General features: G+C 29.6%; 1 long non-coding RNA gene across 1 annotated transcript in view; it reads left to right on the top strand.

Annotated features, from left to right (window-relative positions):
• The window catches only part of LOC145278058 (uncharacterized), a 264,159-nt gene that overhangs the window by 29,396 nt on the left and 212,263 nt on the right, over positions 1 to 22,500 (top strand). The window contains exon 2 of the long non-coding RNA XR_013868278.1: positions 18,986 to 19,085. This is a non-coding gene — a long non-coding RNA (uncharacterized LOC145278058). The remainder of the gene's footprint in view (positions 1 to 18,985; positions 19,086 to 22,500) is intronic.

The following is a 22,500-nucleotide window of genomic DNA, read 5'->3' as shown; positions in this document are numbered from 1 at the left end:
CGTTATGAGACAATTGAGGAGAAAACAGAGGTTGCGACGAGGGTCATTGACACGCTCACACGAGAGGATTTCCATGAGGCCTCCCAGAAGTTGTTGGAATGGTACAAGTGTATTGCAGCCGGAGAAGATTACTTTGAAGAAGACTAAAGTTTCATGTGTGTACTATTGATAACAGTGCTCATATGTAAAATGTCTGGAAACTTATTGGCATTTTTTTCAATTACCGATTTTCGGTACTTATCAGACTCATTCCGCTACGAAACCTAAGTAAGATAACTCCCAGACACATTAAATACCTACATGTGAATTTTTAAACGTCGTTCCAGCCGTTTAGGAGCCATATGAACCAACTCACACACAAAGTTTCTTTTATATAAATTGATAGATAGATAGATAGATAGATAGATAGATAGATAGATAGATAGATAGATAGATAGATAGATAGATAGATAATTAGGCAGACAGATAGATAGATAGATAGATAGATAGATAGATAGATAGATAGATAGATAGATGGATAGATAGATAAGTAAAAAAAAATAGATATTTAAAAGAAATGAAATAAATAAAATAAACTACTTTAAAGACAATAGACAAAGCTCTACACATACGTATATAGACACAGAAAATATACACAACCACGCACATATATGTATAAAAAGAAAACAACGAAACGCCTTTGAGTACATAATGTTTTAAATTTTACTTAACTGCCAATATGACCATGACGTGATTTTTCATTTATATTCTACGTAAGTTTTTCTTTTTGACATTTTATATATAGATATACTAGCAAGCCACCCGACATTGTCCGGTCGTAAAATACGCTTAAATATGATATTTTGATTAATGCAGATTTCGTATTTATTATTATATTATATTGGACTCAATATCATTACAACACAGTAGTGTTTGGTGAATGTATGATTAAGTGGCAGTTTTAGTCATTTAGAACTGCTTCACCGCTCACTTATTTTTCGACCAAATTTCAAACAATTATTACAGTTTATAGATCACCGTCTCAGCTATATTGTGAAAGAATATTTTCAATTTTCGTTCAGTTAAACAAAAGTTATGGTGAATTTTCCGGTATTCAAACTCGTAAAAATATGTAAGGAGGTGAGCGGCGCTTTTTATGACTGGTTTCCACGTCGCTTCAGCGACTACTATTGCTAATAATTCGAAAAGAGAAGTAACAAGTGAAACAGAGAGAATGAAAGCATGAAAGGGAAACAATTAGGGATATTTTATTGAAAGCAGACGAGTGCCATACATTGTTATTACATATGTGTTTATGGGGGCAAAAAATATTTTTTTTAATTCAATTTATAACATTATATAATCAATTCTTAATGCTGCAATATTTTAAGTTATAAATTTATATTTTTTTACTAGAATATCTTGTCTTTTTCATATCACTTTTCATGCTCGCATTTTTCTATTGTAATATAATAATGATTTACAGAAAACAATTTAAAAATGACTCGTGCGCCACCACCGAGAATCGAAACCAAAACGTTTAGTTTAGATTTATTTTTTCCTCTGGCGTTAATGCCTGAGCTATGAAAAACTGTTTGTTGCAAGGCTAAAAATTAAAACATGGACCAATAATTATTACGTTACGCATGCCGTCGTTCGACCATCACCTGGCAAATTTCATTTTTTAAATTTTTACACTTTTGTCCCGACTTTTCCCGTTTATAACCCAAATATAAAGTTTCGTATGGGTTCGAATACTCTATATATTAAGTTTCATGTATGTGAACCAAAAACTGACAAAGGAGTTTGGTAGGCAATATTTTTTAAACAAATATATATACGCATACATAATATATATAGAAAGAGTTTTGTGTTTACTATAACCTTTTTATGTAAATATTACGCAAGTATAAATCATGTAGAATATCTGCATGAATATAATTAACTGTAATAGATGATCATCCTATTAGAAAACCGAAAAACTAATAGGGAATTAATTAAAATGTAAAGGGAAAAAACTAATAGGGAATTAATTAAAATGAATGTTTAAAAGAATATGCAAATTAGCTAGATATTTTGTAGATGACGCCAATTCCATGACCCATATATAGCAAAGTTGTGTTTTTTTTTAAATAAATAGAAAAAAGGTTTTTAATCTGAATACCAATACACAAATGCCCAAATATATATATATATATATATATATATATATATATATATATATATATATATATATATATATATATACTAGCAAAAGTACCCGTCGTTGACTGGGTTCAAAAGCAGCGTACAGAAAATGGACTCTGATTTATGAAAGTATGATAGGTTATGAAAAGGAAGGGTTGTAATGAAATAGCTTCGAATTTGGGGGTATCAAAACCAAAGCAAATAAAATAGATAAACCCCATAATTTATTATACCATATCTGTTCACACTGAAACATTTATCACAATATTCTGTGGATCTATATTAAAAAACCTTGTTAAACTTTGTGACATATTTCCATTCTATGGAGGCCAGGCACGAACGCAGACCCCACTATTTTATTATACCATCCCTATTTAAGTTAAAGCATACTTATCAAAGTATTCATCTATATCAAAAACACTTGTAAACGTTTTTTGTTTTAATTTTTAAATTTTTTTATTTCCATACTATATGCGAACGCAGACCCCACAATTTTAATGAACCACTGTTCTGCCAGATCAAACATACCCATTCCTTTGTCTCAAAACATCTTCTATCATTATCATATATGTAATCAGTTTTTTAAAATAGTCAACCATATAGGAGCCTATTCGTGACCAGACACACACACACACACACGCACACACATTCGGCTTTATATATATATATATATATATATATATATATATATATATATATATATATACGGAGAAAGAGAGAGTAGAGAGAATAGTACACCGTAAACAATAGAGCAATTTCCGTAGGAAATCTCAACCGGGAGAACTCATTGCGAAGGAGAACATACATAAGAGTTTAAAAAAAGAACAAAACAAAAACTTGATTTCATTATAAATTTATTTCAACTCGAAATAAATTTAATTTTACAGTGTTTTGATACCTGGGTGGAATTAGGTGACGTGATAAAAATATATTTGTCGATTAAGCTAAACAGACGCTTCTGCATGCATGTTAGCCTGACGATTCCCTACGAGAATGAAACGCGGAGACCTCCACAGAGCTTAATTGCCAAATATATTTTGATGCCTCATTATGTACGCACGCACGCACACACACACACACATTATATATATATATATATATATATATATATATATATATATATATATATATTGATTTAAAGGTTATGAGGGATTTTTGAAGCATGAAAAACGATGTTATTTTTTGTATTTAATATTTTTATTGTTATTTTTTATATTTCAAGCTAACCCCCGCTCTTGGTCACAAAAAGCATCGAAAAGTATATATATATATATAGATATATATATATATATATATATATATATATATATATACATATATATATATATACACACAAGAATTTATTGTTCGACAGGATGTTCAAATGGAAATATTAACATTTTTTTTAATCCGTGGGGTTTCAAAAAATGCGTTTTTTCATCGTAGTGAAGATATTAGCAAATAATTTATTTAGCGAAGCTATCAATTTGCTGGTACAAACAATGTGTTATTTTCATTATATATATATATATATATATATATATATATATATATATATATATATATATATATATATATATATATGCAATGGAGATACTTAATTTTATTATTTTTATTATTTTTTCTTTCATATATATATTTTTTTTTCCGTATAAGCTTAATGAAGGTTCATTAATTGTTACTGTCACGAGCGCTTTCGACTCGTCCACGGATCATCTTCAGGTGTTGAGGAAGTAAAGGTGAGAAGGAGCGAAAATGGAAATTAAAAATGGAAAATGTAAATATATATTAAACAGCTTTAATTAATATTAACGATGGAGATATAAAAAAGATTATACGGAAAATCGAAAAAATGAAAAATAAAAAATAAAAAATAAAAAATAAAAAATAAAAGAATCATAAAGCTAAGTCTCTCCCTTGCATTTAATAATATTAGCTTGAATGAAAAAATGCTGCCTAAATATACCAATCTATATATATATCATAGTTATATCCTTGCTTTTTACATAACGCACAAAATTATTCAATGTATATATCGAAGAACTTCTGTTCTAACGAAGAAAAACAACGCTGACGATGTATGAATGTATGTATGGGTGTATTTATGTATTATGTTTGTATGTATGTCTTTATGTATGTATTGTATTTGTATGTATGTATGTATGTATGTATGCATGTATGTATGTGTGTGTATTTATGTATTACGTTTGTATGCAAGTTTTTATGTATGTATGTATTGTATATGTATTACGCATGTATGTATGTATGTATGTATGTACGTACGTAAGTGTGTGTGTGTGTTATTATACGTATGTTACGTTATATATGTATGAATTATGTAGTGTGTATATATATATATATATATATATATATACATATATATATATATATATTCACACGCATATGTAAAATGAGAGATAATGTGATTTAAATAGATAGATAGATTGTGTAGAAACATTAATTATAGGTGACTGTGATTATATATATATATATATATATATATATATATATATATATATATATATATATATATATATACTACGTAGACAGACACATAGATCAGTAGTTTACGGAGGCTCTTTGATATGCTTATCTTTTGAGATATTGAAACAACCAACTGTCGCTCGTTTTCGTCAACCATCTCAATTAACATAATACATACATTCATGCAAACATACATAATACATACACACATGAATACATACGTAATAAATACATACATACATACATGCATACATGCATCCATCCATAAATACATAATACCTTCATACATGCATTCCTGCATGCATACATACATAATACATTCATACATGCATACATACATACATACATACATACATACATACATCGTCTGCTTTGTTTTTCTTGGTTATAATGATTCTTCGACATTTAAACAACCAACTGTCGCTCGTTTTAATCAACCATCTCAATTATAAAAAACATAATACATACATTCATACAAACATACATAATACATACACACATAAATACACGTACATAATACATACTTAATACATACACACATAAATACATACATATACACACATAAATACATACACACATAAATACATACGTAATACATACATACATACATCGTGTGCTTGTTTTTCTTGGTTACAGTGGTTCTTCGATATTTACATTAATTGTGTATTATGTAAAAAGCAATGCTATATCTATGGCAGAGTTCGACATAAATTCAGTTTTTAATTCCCCTACGACACCATTTTAGACTGGAAAAAAATTGTCTCAGTCGTGATCGATTTCCCTGCCTCGGATTGAGAAGAACAGATAATTAAAATTCAATCATAAATTGAATTGATTCAGACTAGATAAACATCTTCTTTTCACTTTGTAATGAGGAATGATCTGTTATAGATCGATATTTGATAAATTGAGAATCTTTGGTACAGGAACAGCAAATTCTAGGACGTTTTATGAAATTTTGAAATTTAAATTTTATTCACAGTTTCGAGTTGTTTTTCCTTCTTTTTAACGACGAAATAAAAACTTAGTACGAAATAATATTTTAAATAATTGTTGTGTGCCGATCTTGTTTATATTTTTTTAATTGGATTTTTGTGAACTTTAATGTAATTACGCTTACTGTCGGATCATACATACATACACGTGTACGTACATACAGACGTATCATATATATATATAATTTAAATATTGTATTCCTTAGCACAGACAATACATTTTTTTAGATTTTTTAAATGAAATTTGGACATATAAACTCTAATTAATATATATATATATATATATATATATATATATATATATATATATATATATATATATATATATATATTAATTAGAGTTTATATGTCCAAATTTCATTTAAAAAATCTATTTTCAAAATAAAAATGTATTGTCTGTGCTAAGGAATACAATATTTAAATTATTCTTTTAAATTATTCTTTAGTTCAAACAATATTGTTTTATTTGGAAAAGTGGTTCTTTTTAAATGAAATCTCAATATATAAACTCGAATTTTATTTGCTCTATCTATTAAATATTGAGCAATTTTTATTTGGTGGGATTGTCTTATAGAATTTTTTCTTCCAGTATTTTATAAGACTTGAAACATCTAGATTCACTAACCAGTAATATAATTCATTTCAATACCTTAAAGTATATATATATAATTTTATAAATCATTAAATAGTTAACTATAAAATTGTATAAATCATTAAATATTTAGCTATAAAATTGTATAAATCATTAAATAGTTAACTATAAAATTGTATAACTATAGTAGTTTAAAAAATTTAAAAAATATCCATTATTTTATTATTACCAGCAATGGAAGATTTTGTTTTAAACAAAATCAAATTAAAAAAATGATAATTATAGGAATTGTTTTGGAATCGGAAACTAGGCACAATTGTTTCGATTCCCGATTAATAGTCCTTACACTATTACACACACACACACACACACACATACACACACACACACACACACATATATATGTCAATAAATAAACAAAACTATATATAAATGTATATAGATTTATTCATGTACTCAATAAGGATATACATCAATTAGGGATATTGGGTAAGTGAAAACTCTTTATACCATGGTATTTCGAAGCCTAATGCTTCTCATCAAAAGAGGAAAGAAGATACTAAGTAACATAATAGGGATGGACGTCTAGCGATAGTTACATTAGGAGTGAAATAAATTATTGAAGCTGTTTGGGGAACTAAATTGATCTCCATTATATAGGAGTGGTATAAATTCCTCATATATATATATATATATATATATATATATATATATATATATATATATATATATATAACCTATAAAGTTGAGAAATTTTCTCGCTCTGACATCCTCTATAATATAAACCTCACCTGTCTGTTTAAATGTATGTATGTATGTATGTATGTATGTCTAAAACTTTCGATAGAGGCCACGGATTTTAACGCGATCGGTATCGTTTTGAAACTCGATTCTTCAGACGACAAATATCGAAAAAATGGCTAAAAACATTACTCTTTCACCTTCAACTGGGCACTTTTCTACAGTGAGGGGTCGCTTTTTTTCGCCGATATTTTCGTAAGTCATCCCCTCTTTTCGATTGACTAGCCTTAATTTAAACCTTCGCCACTTCGGGTTTGGCGATAGACGCAACGACAAAGACGTCGCGTTTTATTATTTTTTTTTTTTTTCACGTTCTTTTCCTCCTTCGTGGTACGGGTTCGAGCCTGTCTGCCGACTATCATAAAGTGTGGTATCTGTTCTTCAGATGCGGCACTTCCATTTCTCGTTCTCTTTCAGTGGAGGAGAAATCCTTCACGACTGAGACAATTTTTATTTTTGTACCTTTTCTCCACGTTAAAAAACGACCCTGGTGTCTAACTCTGTCCCGTGGGGAGGCATTGTGAATAGGTATTATCATTTTTTTTTTTTTTTTTTTTTTTTTTTTTTTGCTCAACACACCTCCAAATACCCGGGCAATGCTGGGCGCTCAATCTAGTTGATATTAAAAGCATACTTTATCTATTTAAAAGTGGTATTTAGTTCTTTCCCACTGTAAGAACTGTGTCGAAAAGTGAGAGTGAGCAAACAGCGCCCTCGAGAAGGGGCACTCTAGCTTGCAAAAAAATGCTTTGGTAGCCCCGTCGGCATTCCCTGGCAAAGGGTGCCTCAAGCGAGTAGCAATAAACTTATCAATTCTCAAATTTTCTGCACAAACGTAGAATTACACCGCAATCAACAGAGACCATGTAGCGAACTTCTCAATATACTCAGTCATTGATATGCGAGCGACTACGTGAATGTTTGCTAATTTGCATATTCCAGAAAAAAAAAAACGAGCGAGAGTTAATTATTTGTTTTTCATGGTTTCTTATTAAATTATTTGTTCTATTTTACTATTATAGTGTATTCTATCTATGCATCGTTTTATATTTTGCGTATGATGGAAACGTTTTAGCACAGGTTAATATTTATATAGAGATATCTATCTATAAAGTTGAGATATGTTTTTCATTGATAATGATATTAAAAGCCTACTTTTTTATGTAAAAACTATTAAAGTGAACTTCTTAATATAATCAGTCATGGATATGCGAGCGACTACATGAAGATTAACTAATTTGTATATTCCTTTGAAAAACGAGTGTTAATTAATTACGTATTGCTTTTTTATGGTTAATAAGTTATTGGTTTTATTTCCTTATTACGTTGAATTCTATTTATGCATAGTTTCTACATTTTTGCGTGGAATTTAAGATGAAATGTGTATATATATATATATATATATATATATATATATATATATATATATATATATATATATATATATAATGACTAAATCGTAAATGCTTTTAAAAAAAAACCCTGAAGAATGTGCTCAATACTACTGTAGAGCAAAATATGTTTTTACACGACTCCAGCAATCGAAACATGTGGAACCAAGCAGATTAAAAACGGTAATAAACACACACACACACACACACACACACACACACATATATATATATATATATATATATATATATATATATATATATATATAGAGAGAGAGAGAGAGAGAGAGAGAGAGAGAGAGAGAGAGAGAGAGAGTCAAAACAGTGTTAATTCACTGTCCGCATAGCGCAATGGTTAGAAGCTCCAACTGTCAATTAGGCGGTCGGTTTTTGATCCTGGCTTGAGGTAGTTGCTTGTCTAGCCGCACTGATGAGCTGTGAAACAGCGAAACAGTATTGTGTGCGAATGGCTATAATTCTGCCTATCTTAGGTTGAGCATATTGGGAAGTGATATACAAATTACCATTAATATATTATGCGATGCTCTTTGTGTAAACATATTGAGTTTAGGTATTTGGAATGTCAAAACACTATTAATTCACTGCCCCACCCATAGTCACACCGATGAAACAGCGAAACAGTAATGTATGTGTATGAAATTATATATATATATATATATATATATATATATATATATATATATATATATATATATATATTAAATGAAAGATAATGAATAAAATTATATATAACTTCATAATATCATCAGAACAATAAGAAAAAGTTCAGGGAAAACTTAAGAAAAGGCCTCTTTCGACCATGGGATTTCGAGGCTAAATGCTTCTCATCAGAACAGAGAAGGATCAGAATTATACAAAATGCATATATAGAAAAATAATTGTCTTAATGACATTTAGAAATTAAATGAGAATGAAGGAATAGACTAAAATGGTAAATAGTAATTAAAAGTAGGTCTAACATATAAGGGTCAAGGTAAAAGAGTAAAGGTAAGTTGATATATAGAGTATTTGGCCCGGTAGCACACTTTCTGTTTAGTTTTTAGCCAGTAAAGTTGTTGCTAAACGGTTCAAAATTTTTATAAATACATTGACTGGCGTAAGTCGGTTATATACGTCTGCGCATGCGTTAATTAAATCTTATAGGTTAAATAACGTAATTTTTTTCTTTGTTTGACATTTGTATACGTATGGATTTAGGTAATACGCTAACGGATAAGGCTGGTTTAGCTATATGTTTGTGTTTCGATTCTAACTGATGGCACACGTCATTATTTTTTATTTTTATTTATTTATTCATTTATTTTATTTTTTTTTTTTTTTTTTGCTTTTGAAATCACTGCAATATATTAGGTACAATATAATAATCGATAGAAAATCGTCTCTATAATAATAAATACGAAATCTTCATGAATTGAAATATAATATTTAATCTTATTCAACCGGGACACGCCGGGCCGTCTGCTAGTAATTCTATCTTTCTATCTATCTATCTATCTCTATCTATATGAGGTGTGTGTGTGTGTGTGTGTGTGTGTGTGTGTGTGTGTGTGTGTGTGTGTGTAAGTGTATATTGATGGAATGTATGTATGTATGAATATATATTCATATTACATGCATATATAAATACTAATTGCATTCATATACATATATGCATATACATGTACGTTAATATATATGTATATATACACACATATGTGTATAAATACATATATACAAACATATACACATATATGTATACAAGCAATCGTTGTTCTTTTTTAATAAAATTTTTGTAAAGTTTTATTGAATTGCTTACACTTAGGTTTAGTCATAACATCAATTCGACAAAATTGTTTAAAAATCTGACCCACTTTCAAAGAAAAGTTAACTTCAAACATTCTGTGTGAACGTGGATTGTTGCAGACAAACGAAAACTTGTCTGATTGTTGCGTTAGGCACAGAGAGTGAGGAAGGAGTGAGGGAGGGTGTAATAGAAAAGGTGTAACCCTTTGGGTCATCCACTGAGCTCTGATTAGATTGTTTAGATCAGGAAAGTTGCTTTACCAAAGCTAGTTATTTTTTATTATTACTCTTGTTTATTCTAAAGCACAGTGTCACTTGGACATAAGGCGCTACTATTTGGCACAATATCTACAGCGACACTATGTAGGGAGTTGGGCAGCGAGACGTCTGTTTACATTACATTTAAACTTCTGCATGTCATTGGGGAAGCAGAAGATTAAGAGGGAATTCCAAAATCTAGCAGTTCGAGGAAGAAACTTTTAGAGTTCCTATTTACAATGCCTCCCCACGGGACAGAGTTAGACACTAGGGTCGTTTTTTAACGTGAAGAAAAGGTACAAAAAGTTTTTAAAAATCTCTCAGTCGTGAAGGATCTCTCCTCCATTGACAAAGAACAAAAAATTGAAGTGCAGCATCTGAAGAGCAGATACTACACTTTGATCTTGGCCCGAAGACCAGTACCTTGTGATTTCTAAAGTAAATGGATGGGATTTTGCTGCTTGTTACGTTAATCGGAGTGTTTAAACCGAAAGGGCGCAAGTACTACAAGATTGTCAAAGCACATTCATCAAAGTACTTGTAAGGGGGGGGCGGAGGGATTCAACATTGCGGCGATGAGCCAAAGGTTGGTGTTTGGTTGATAGTGCGGAATCTGTTGGAAACTCATTTTGGGATAATGTAAAAAAGTGAAAAACTAGTGGTTGATGAACCAGCCGATATCTTGCAACAATACTCCATACATGAGCGAATAGTGGTCTTGTAAGGATACTGTCAGATGTGGATAATTTTCTAGCATTGTAGAGAGAGCCCATCTCCTTTGCAGCAGCCTTGGCAATGCCTTTTTAAATAAAAAAACAAAATCCTAAAATTATTTCTGCTCTCACTCTCTCCACCTCTCTCTCTCTCTCTCTATCCCTCCCTCTCTCTTAAACTCTAAGCTAAATAGTATTACTTGTTGTTATATTCCCAATTGTTTCTAATGGACTATTCCAATCTTCTGTTTTTATAGTTTTATTACGTTTTTACTTTTAGGGTGCAGAGACAGAGAGAGCGGGGGATTTACGGAAGCAAGACTGATAGAAATTATATATAATAAGAGCACGGGGTGAAAGGGGTTAGAAAATATACAGTGCGAGAGGATGAGAGTAATAGACAGACACTGAATAAAAGATGTGTGACTTATTGACCTTTTTTTTATTACGATTGATTACAATAATCGGTACTCATGCAGAGATAGGTGTGTCAGAAATTTTGTGAAAAATATTGAATAATTCGACCCCCTGTTTTTCCAAGCTTATAACTACTCGAAAAATGAAATTCAAACCCTAATTTTTTTTTCAATTAAAGGAGCAAGGACCAAGGCTTCATTAAAAAAAAATAAATAAAAAAAAACAACGTGGTTTAAAAAAAAAGTTTTAAACTTCGGACTTTACAAGTAAATTTCTAAAAAACACTACTTTTTTTGTTTTAAATTTGAATATATTATTTATTGACCTTATCTTCAATTTGTGAAATATAACACTTTGGTGAATAAATTAATTATTTACTTCTTAATAGACACTTGAAAATGGGGGAGGGGGCGTGAATTAAAAAAAACGTTTGTCTAAAATATTCTATTCGGTTTATTGGAAAGAGCATAAAAGTTCACATTGACCCTGAAAATATCGTAAAAATAGAATCAATAGAAAAATTTTGATAGATATTTAAAGTTTAAAAATTGAAAAATAGTGAGCTCGTAAAATTCAAATAATTTCATTACTGTTTTTTAAAAAATAAAAAAAAATCTATTACTTTTAAAACAACTTTATTAGTTTATTTTGGAAGTATAATCCATAAAGAAAATAAACAACCCATTTTTAAAAGAGAAAATACGAGTTTTTTATATTTTATTCGCAGTTTCGTGTTAGGGGCGTCAAAAATTCCCTCAAAATTCTGATACACCTAACGCAGAGAGTGATCCGTGCTGAAATAATAACGTTATTATTTAAAAAGCTATCCTTAACATGAGGAGAGGAGGGTGTTTTGTAACTATTCTGTACTTTCACCTTACAATTGAATAAAAAAGCATATCATAAAACTTTAATTAAACTTGGAAATACGATTTAAAAAATAGCGCGGATCACTCTCTGCATTAGCAATCAACAATCAAAATGGATATTTGATATTTGATATGGAAATTGCTCCAAACAAGGCATGAAGCCGCTTGATGTAACTAACTAAAATCAAAACAATACTACTTTAAGGTAAAAAAAAAAAAAGTAGTCAAAGATAAGTTTTAGATCGAATAGATTCCGACCCAAAAAAAACAACAATTTTCGCTCTTTGGCAGACAAATCGTTCATGGAAATAAAATTTTAATTTAAAAGAATAAAATAAGAGAAAGGGAGAGTCTAAAGTAATCACAGGGTTCATTCTTTTACTCTCCTTTTCAAACATAACGCAATCCCAATACCGACGCAGATTTTAAAATATATTTCGTGTGGTTAAAATATATAGGAAAAAAAAAAGCCTTCGGCAAACAAACGTTTACTCAGATTTTTGTAATCCTTGTTAACGAGCCGTCCCCATAAATAATCAAATGTGACCAAATTTACACAATTAACGATTACTATATTACCACTTTACATTCATTAACTCTTATCCTCGAGTGGCTTTCGAGCTTTGATAAGCTGTGATTCTCAAGTAAAAAATATTAGTATTATCTGATTATTATTATTATTATTATTATTATTATTATAAATAAATTAATAAATCCGAAAAAAATTAAAAGAATACGGTTATAAAAAAAAAAATGTATGGGTATATTTTTATGTTAGAATGGTTAGATATTTATATTTTTACAAGTAGTACAATTTAATATTTGTACTTGACTAATACTAATACTACTACAACTAATACTACTCAGCACGGCGCACGAACCGTGAAAATTCCCTGGAATGAGAAATATATTGAATCAACAAATATGTTTTGATGAAGTTGATATAAATCTGAATAGCGAAAAAATTGGCTTTCAGGACATGAAAACCAAATAACACCCAGCAAATATGAGTTTATTAACATTTCTATGAAAATAGCGTCCATTGTATTTTAAATATATTAATAGAACTGACACAAATGAGATCAATTAATAAGTACTAATATATATTCAGAAAAGAAATATTGTGTTACATAGTTCAATACAAATAATAAAATCATATTTAAGTCGTTCTTTCAGTCCAGCAGCTTTTTGCAAACAATATTTTTTTGTTTTTTGTTTTTTTTTTGCCTTGTTTCTTTCGAATGTTTCCTTTTTACGTAGCATTTTGCTGACTTTTTTCTTCGGTGAAAAACCGCTGCACATCGAAATTATTACGCCTTTCTTTTTCACACTATTACAACAATGATCATATAGTATTATCATGATATTCGAAAACGAGTTCCTTCTCATATTCTTGTTCAGGGTTGCCAGATTAGCCTTTTCAAGGCCAAATTTCTTTAATTTAGCCTTTTTTTTTTAATAGTTTGGCTTTCGAATAATTATATTTGGCCTTTTTCAAAGTGTAACGTACGTACGGACTAAGTAAAGGACAAGCAGCATATTATTATTATTATTATTATTATTATTATTTACTCACTTGGAAAAAATAAAAGAATCTGAAAAAAAAAAAGAATACGGTTTAAATATATATATATATATATATATATATATATATATATATATATATATATATATATATATATATATATATATATATATATATATATTACAAGTAGTCGCAAGTAATCACACAAGCTATCATCAAAGATTGTTCGGTAAATTTTTACGACGTGTCCCAGGAGATTGGGGGGGGTAGTTATTCCGAAAGCTGTTCTTAACATGGGGTGATTGGGGGTGTTTATACTACGCTGGGGTAGGTAGTAAAAAATGCCGATTGTTCATTGAGAACAATTTCTGATGTTCCCTTGAGTCTATGACAACAAGTCTCCCCAGAATTATTATTATTATTATTATTATTATTATTATTATTATTATTGTTGTTGTTGTTGTTGTTGTTTTTGTTGTCGTCGTCGTCGTCGTCGTCATCATAATTATTAATTATGTTTTCAGATTTAAGTAGAGGATCGTATTTAAAAATAAATTTTAAAAAACCTCCGCCTTCAAGTTTGTTTTTTTAATTAACATTGCAAACATCTTACTTGTATGTAAAAGAAAAAAGTTAAAAAGAAAAAGTTTAAAGAAAGAAATAATATATATGATTGTTGTCTACATGAAAAAAAAAAAAAAAAAAAAAACGCTTAAGTGAAATCATAAATTATGTAAATGGCGTTCGGTTTGAATTTCACAAAGATACGTTGTGTTTTAATGTTTCACCTACAGTCAATAAATTAACAATAGGGACAATAACAGCAACAACAAAAAAAGAAGGAAACACTTTAAACATTAAAGTATTTTTGTTTTTCGTTTAAAGAAAATATTTTTATTCGTCCCCCGACAAAAGAGGGTGTATTTGTAAATTCACCATTGTCCGTTCGTCTGTCCGCACTTTTCTCAATAACTACGCCTTAGAATTTTTTGAAATTTTGCACAAACATTGAACATGATATGAGTAAAAAAAAGTAACAGAACAGATTTTCCGGAAAAACTCCTGTTGCCACCCCCCCCCCCCCCCAAGGGGTGCCTTTCGGGTTAAAATGGCTAAAATTGACACTTTTGTGCTTATTGAAAAAATTGATGCCTTGGACTTTTATAAAACTTTCTGAAAAGTTGTAACTAACTGATTTCTATCTTATTTTGTTTGTCTATACTTCGCGATAACTCTTGGGTGTACCTCAGGGGCTCTTTTAGGGCTAATAAAAACACTCCTTTTTTGGGACTATTTTACCATATTTGTCCAGCATTTTCTGTGTATGTCTATTTAGCAGTTTTGCATGGTGCTGAACTCAAATTTAAATATGTTAAGGCTTTGGGAACTTTGGGGGCTAAATGGGGTGGGGGGGCAAATCATGGACTTAGGCATTTTTTTTTTTTTTTTTTTTTTTGCATCGTGCAGAATTCAAATTTACATATGTTAAGGCTTAAAACTGCGCCGTTTGTTTATTTTCACCAGGATTTGACGCCCCCTGGGGACTTTGGGGGCTAAATGGATGGGGGGGGGCAAATGCTGAACTTCCGAACTTTTTATGCCTCGTTCACTGTGCACTCACGGGGGACAATGCATGCTTCACTTGTTTCTTTTTGCTTTAGAAGGTGTTGGTACTCTTGATTAATAAGTGTCAAATGCCTATAGACGAATTTAATTCAAATCTGAAATATTTTCATTTTAACTGTGATTTTCCAGAATAGCTAACGAAGCAAAAAAAAAAAAAAGTGAATCAAATAAATACACAACAAATTTCAGAATACCTTAATATTCGATTCAATTATAGCATAGAGACCACTGAAATACTTTTTTTTTCAATTTTGCAGATATTGTAAATATAATTGATTTTTGCACTTAAATTTTTTTTTTCTCTCGAAATAAAAAATCGGTTTATAATTTATAAATTATAGGTAGTTTTCAAGAATATCTAACAAAGACAAAAAAGTGGTAAAAAAAACAGCAAATATAAAAAAATCAACTAGAAAGCCGCCCAGCGTTGCCCGGTCGTAAAATGCGCATAAATATTATATTTTCATTCAAACAGAAACTGAGACATGTGCATGCAAGTATTATGTTTTTTATAAACAGTCATTTCTTCTAAGTAAAAAAAAAATTACTCGAACTGATATCGAAACCAAAACTTAAAGACAGTAAGTCAAGTACAATAACCATTGGGCCAGGTTGACAGGATCTTTAAAAAGTGTTTTCAAACCTACTTATTCTTAACATATTGAAGCTGTCATGTTTCACGACCGCGCATGCACAGTCGTGAAACAGTTGACAGATAAAAAGTGCCAATTTTTCTATTTTTTTTTTTTATCTCTTTGCAGCTTTTTCTTCTGGATAAAAACCGATTAATTTTTCCCCACGTGTCTGAATAGCTTATATACCAAATGTCCAGTCTGTAGATAAAAAATTCGTTGAGTATATAGGTTGAGAAGTGTCCTCTCTCTCTCTCTCTCACACACACACACACATTCTCACTTTTATATATATAGAGAGATAAGTGTTACCAAATTTATTTTAAATTATAGCTTTTTTATTTTAATTTCTGGTTTTTAGTTAAAAATAAAGCTAGTCTAAATACTATGAAGATAGAACGAAAAACAAAATGGTGGCTTCGATAACATTACATTTTCGCACGATTGATGACATTTATTGGTTATATCAGTTTTTTTGTTTAACTTTCGATTTTTGAGCGATTATCAAAATTCGACTATAGCTCGAATAAGACCACCATTTTGTTTTGCATTCTAACTCTACAGATTTTACACAACCTTTAATTTTAACTAAAAAAACACTTTAAAATAAGTTAAAACACACAAAACGCTTATCAGTTTAGGTAGACGAATAACATAGTTTGCCTTTGGTAACATTCATTTGCTGCGTTTTTATTTTTCATCCTTTTTTTTTTTTTTTTTTTTTTTTTGCTTTGTTGGCTAAACTGAAAAGTCACCTTTTTTTTTTTAAATACTTCAAATGAACTGAAATAGCAGCATGTGCTTACTGCTTAGATCACTAAAAGAAAAAAAAAACACATTTGTCATTTTTGTTTATAGAAAATTAATGCATTTATATGTGTAGGATTCACTTTCATTTTATGGATTTTTATCCTCCGCCCCAAAATCAACAGAGATTAGAGTATTCCTGTAATGATCCGGTCCCTGTTGGTTTTGCGATAGGGAATTAATTATGTGCAGCTCTAGGAGGTTCACTCTCGTAGGTTTTGCCCTCTCTCTTTGAGAAAGGGGATTAGTTTATTGCTAATGACCTGAGGCGCCCTTACAGAGGAATATCGATGGGGCTGCCCAGGCACTGTTTGCAGGTCAGAAAGTCTCTCCTCGGAGCGGGGGGAGAGAACTATATCCCTTCATTTTCATTTCTGTTTGCATAGAGTTAAGTAGATTAACTGACTGTAATGAATTTTGGAACGCAGATGCTAGGCGTAAGGGGAGGGTAATGTGAGATGTGTTTAGTTTAATTTAGTTTTATGCAAATGGAGGTAAAAACAAAGATGTGGAAGCTCTTCGTGGAAATTCAGGTAGCTCCAACTTTTTTTTTTTTTTACACGGTGGTCACCACTTATCAAGGCCCAGAAGCCACTCAGAGATAAGGGTTATTGCAAGTACAGTACGTTGGTGTGGAGATTTAATGAAGTGTTTATTTAAGAGGGCGGTTCATTAGGAATTTGTTAACGTTGGACTTGAAGACATCCAAGTTGTAGTCAGGTGGGAAGCAGGCAGACGGAACAGAGTTTTTTGTTTGTTGTTTTTTTTTGTGTGTGTGTTTTTCGTAATGTTAACAATGAGGATAAGACATAAGCTAATATTCCAAATAATACAAAGATTGTAGAAAACTATTATCATTTTGAATTTCAGAATTTATTTCAAGGAGGAAAATTGGTTGAAGAGTTTGCTCCTTAGTGTTCGGGTCCGAAGTCTGGTACTTAAAGATAAAGTTTGAGAGTTCAAGCCTCGGCTTTTGACAATTGTTCACAAGTTCCATATATTTTTGTTATTGTTCAAAAATAATGCAGAATACGGACCGCGCTGAAATAATAATTTTTATAAAGAATATTATTTTTAAGCGATTAGTGAGAATTTATAGACATTGCATATATATCTTCTCGGTTTGAATTATTTTTGAGTCATCTCCTTTTGCTTTTTATGCTGTCGATTTGATTTTGTTTTTACCATTATCAAAATGACAAGCAATACAGTCGCTCTTCGGTTAGTAATAAAACTTTATTTTCTTTATAAAAATAAAATACTTAATCAATTTACGTGATTTTTGGAATAGAATATTTTCGTTTTGTCATGAGTATGTTTTTTAATAAAGGGAGAATTCTAGATAGGAACTGCGAACGGCGTTAATTTAATAAACGGTTTTATTTTATCTGGCGTTGTGCTAATAGAGACACGTCACCAGTGGGGCACTACAATCTGCTCAACTGCCCAAAAATAATTTAAAATAGTAATGTTTTCAATTTTTTTAATATGATTTTTGAAATCGTTTTTTTTTTTTTTTTAAATAATAATAGTACAAAAAATTCATTCTACCATCTCTATTTATCTAAGTTACGCGTCGGCGAATAATAAATACTGACAGAATATCTTAAATTATTTCGATTATATATATGTGTGTGTGTGTGTGTGTGTGTGTGTGTGTGTGTGTGTGTGTGTGTTTTTTTTTTTTGTTTGTTTGTTTTTGACGTCGAGAGGTTCTAGGTCGCCTGAGGAAGTCTCTTTGACTGAAACAGACATGGCTATTTGTAGCGACCATATGTAACTGTTTACCCTCAAATAATACTAATAATAATATATATATATATATATATATATATATATATATATATATATATATATATATATATATATATATATATATATATAATTTTTTAATACCTACAGACACACTATTGTTTCATTATTTCAGGAATCATCAGTGCAGGGTGACACGATTACTACCGGTTGGGAGATTCGAACACGGCTACGAAGCTATCTCTGACTCTATTACCTCACAGCCAACGTCAACCGTGAGAAATATCACTGAAATTAATTTTTTTTTTTTAATGTCGTAACACCCGTCCAGTGTGATCTAATGATTATAATATCATGATTGTGCATGCGAGTTCATTTCAACTTTAAAGTGCTCAAAAATAAGAAATGAATTCATCAAGAGCTGATATTATTATTTCGTATAATATTTTTTTTAATACCTACAGACACTAGTGTTTCATCCTTTCGGCAATCATTAGCGCAGGGTGACACGATTACTGCCGGTCGGAAATTCGAACTCGGCCACGAAGCCATCCATGATTCCATATATATATATATATATATATATATATATATATATATATATATATATATATATATGAAATAAAATGGAGGTGGAAGGACCTGGATACTCAACGTTTCGCCCGATTTATGCGGGCTTCTTCAAGAGGGATGGTCATTTTATTTCATATCGTCGGATTTAATCCAGCTCAACAATCATATATATATATATATATATATATATATATATATATATATATATATATATATATACAATAAATGACAAAAATTTATATTCCGAAATTCATGATGTTAACTATCTTATAATTTATTCCTTTAAATCAGTTGATTTATACAATTCTTGAAAGTATCGGTTTCGTAGCGCAAAATCAATCACTTAATTATTATATCAATTAGTGAATCTATTATGCCCTTAATAGATTCACTAATTGATAAAATAATTGATATGATAATTAAGTGATTGATTTTGCGCTACGAAATAGATACTATCAAGAATTTTAAATGCAAACTAAATTAAAGGAATAAATTATAAGATGATCAACATCATGAATTTTGGAATATAACTTTTTGTCATTTATTCTATATATATTGCTCTGTAATCACATTGAGCTTTTTATTTAAGGATTGATATATAATAAGAAAATATATTTCTACAGTAATATATATATATATAAATAAATATATATATGTTTATATATGTATATGTATATATATATATATTATACATATATTTATATATATATATATTATACATATATTTATATATATATATTATACATATATTTATATATATATATATATATATATTTATTATACATATATATAATATATATATTTATTGTACATAATATATATAATATATGTTATACATTTATATATATATATTTCATACATACATTATACATATATACATATAATAGATATATTTATCATACATATATACATTATATATATATATAATATATTTTTATTATATAAACACACACAAACACACACACACACACACATTTAACATTTTTTTTTTTTTTGCTTTATTGCCGATTCTGAAAAATCGCCAAGCTCAAATTTATTAACTTTTAAAAAATTTATAATTTTATTTCGGTACAAAAAATAAAATTTAAGATCAAAACATCAATTATATTCAAAATATCTGCAAAACTGAAGCGAAAAATATATTTCAATGGTACCTATGCTATAATTGAATCCATGTTTAAAATTTTCTATTTACCCGACAAAGATTGAATAGGTGTGTTTTTACCCGTTTGAGAAGGGGTTGATTAATTGGTCATCGCTTGATGAGCCCCCAACAGGGCTGCTCAGGCATTTGTTGTAGAGAAGAGCGAGCTAATCGTAATATGCTGGTTTTTAAAATCGCGCCTTGCATTGTGTCTAACTTGTTGGTGCGTATGTAAATAAACTATTACTAATAAACTTTAAAAAAGCTTGTTAGGAAGAATTTTTTTTTTTAAAAAGTGTATGTCTGTACGAGTGTACGTGTGTGTAGTCACTTATCTGTTTTGAAATGGCCAGATGGAGGCATATCTTTTAATGTAAGATTTCGGTGCTGGGTCATATTTATATAAAATCCAGAAGTAAAAATTTAATTTACAAGCCAGGAGCTTCTGCAAATTTAAAGAGTATATAAATATTAATATTTATAAAGTAAACCCAACCAAATAAAAAAAAAAGCACAATGCAACCAAAATAGGAAATGCAGCTTGTCATAAAAGACACAATTTTAGATTGCAAATTTTGATTTACAATATTTACTGTTCGATAGGACACACAAAAAGAATATTGAAATTTCCTTAAGGAATTTTAATTTTTTTTTTTTTTTTGCGTGTCTTGTTGAACAATAAATTCTTGAAAATTATAATTAGCTCATCGCACACACACACACACACACACACACACACACACACACACACACACACACATATATATATAAAACAATTAAAATTATAATTTACAAGAATATATATATATATGTGTGTGTGTGTATATATATATATGTATATATATGTGTGTATATATATATGTGTGTATATATATACGTGTGTGTATATATATACGTGTGTGTATATATATATATATATATACACACACACACACACACACATATATATATATATATACGTATATATATATGGGTTTTTTGTGCACTGATATTCATATTAACCCCCCTTTTTATCTAATTACTTAAAAAGAAAATACAACTTTGTTATATATGTATCATGGAATCGCATTCATCTGCAAAAGATCTAGCTAATTTATTAATTCTTTTAAACATTCGTTTTAATTAATTCCCTATTTGTTTTTTCGGTTTTCTGATCATCTTTAGTCAACTATTACGTGCAATTAAATTCATACAGATATTCTACGATTTGCGTTATATTTTCGTAAAAGGTTTATAGTAAACACAAACCTCTTTCTATGTATGTTTATGTATGTGATACAATAATACATATTTGTTAAAAAAAAATTTCTACCAATCTCTTCTTTTAGTTTTTGGTCTACAGAAAAGAAACTTAATATATAGGGTATTCGAACACATGCGAAACTTTATATTTGGCTTTTGACCGGGAAATATTTGCTAGTGTATATATATATATATATATATATATATATATATATATATATATATATATATATATATACCCACACACACACTTGGCAGTGCTTTTGTATTTCCGCAAATTTTGCTGAAAAATTTGGTATTCCGTCTTTACAGAATGATTATATATATATATATATATATATATATATATATATATATATATATATATATATATATATATATATTATAAAAAAACGTTGAGCCTGGCCAGTACCAGATGAGAGACCATTTGGGAAGGTTAGGCGCTGTATGTATCGCGCCGCGTAATAGAAATTTTCCGGTTGGTATCTGGAGTCGTATTAATTCACTGGGAGAGATATGCACGCCCAGTTTTCGTTAAGAAATGCATTTAAAAGAATGGAAACTCTTGCGGTTAACTTTGTATTCTGTCCTGTGGCAGTTATCTGCACCGACGGAGATTAGCAGTAATACCAAAATGTGGTTGGTTCTACACAAAGCCTTCACCACTATAAAGAAATCATTTGTGCGGATTTCCGAGAAACTTAGTTGTTGTGGTGCAATCTCACACCTCG

The sequence above is a fragment of the Euprymna scolopes genome, chromosome 6 (genome assembly GCF_053919585.1).
Source record: "Euprymna scolopes isolate OS-2025 chromosome 6, ASM5391958v1, whole genome shotgun sequence".
Lineage (NCBI taxonomy): Eukaryota > Metazoa > Mollusca > Cephalopoda > Sepiida > Sepiolidae > Euprymna > Euprymna scolopes.
This window is presented reverse-complemented; position numbering and strand designations above follow the sequence as displayed.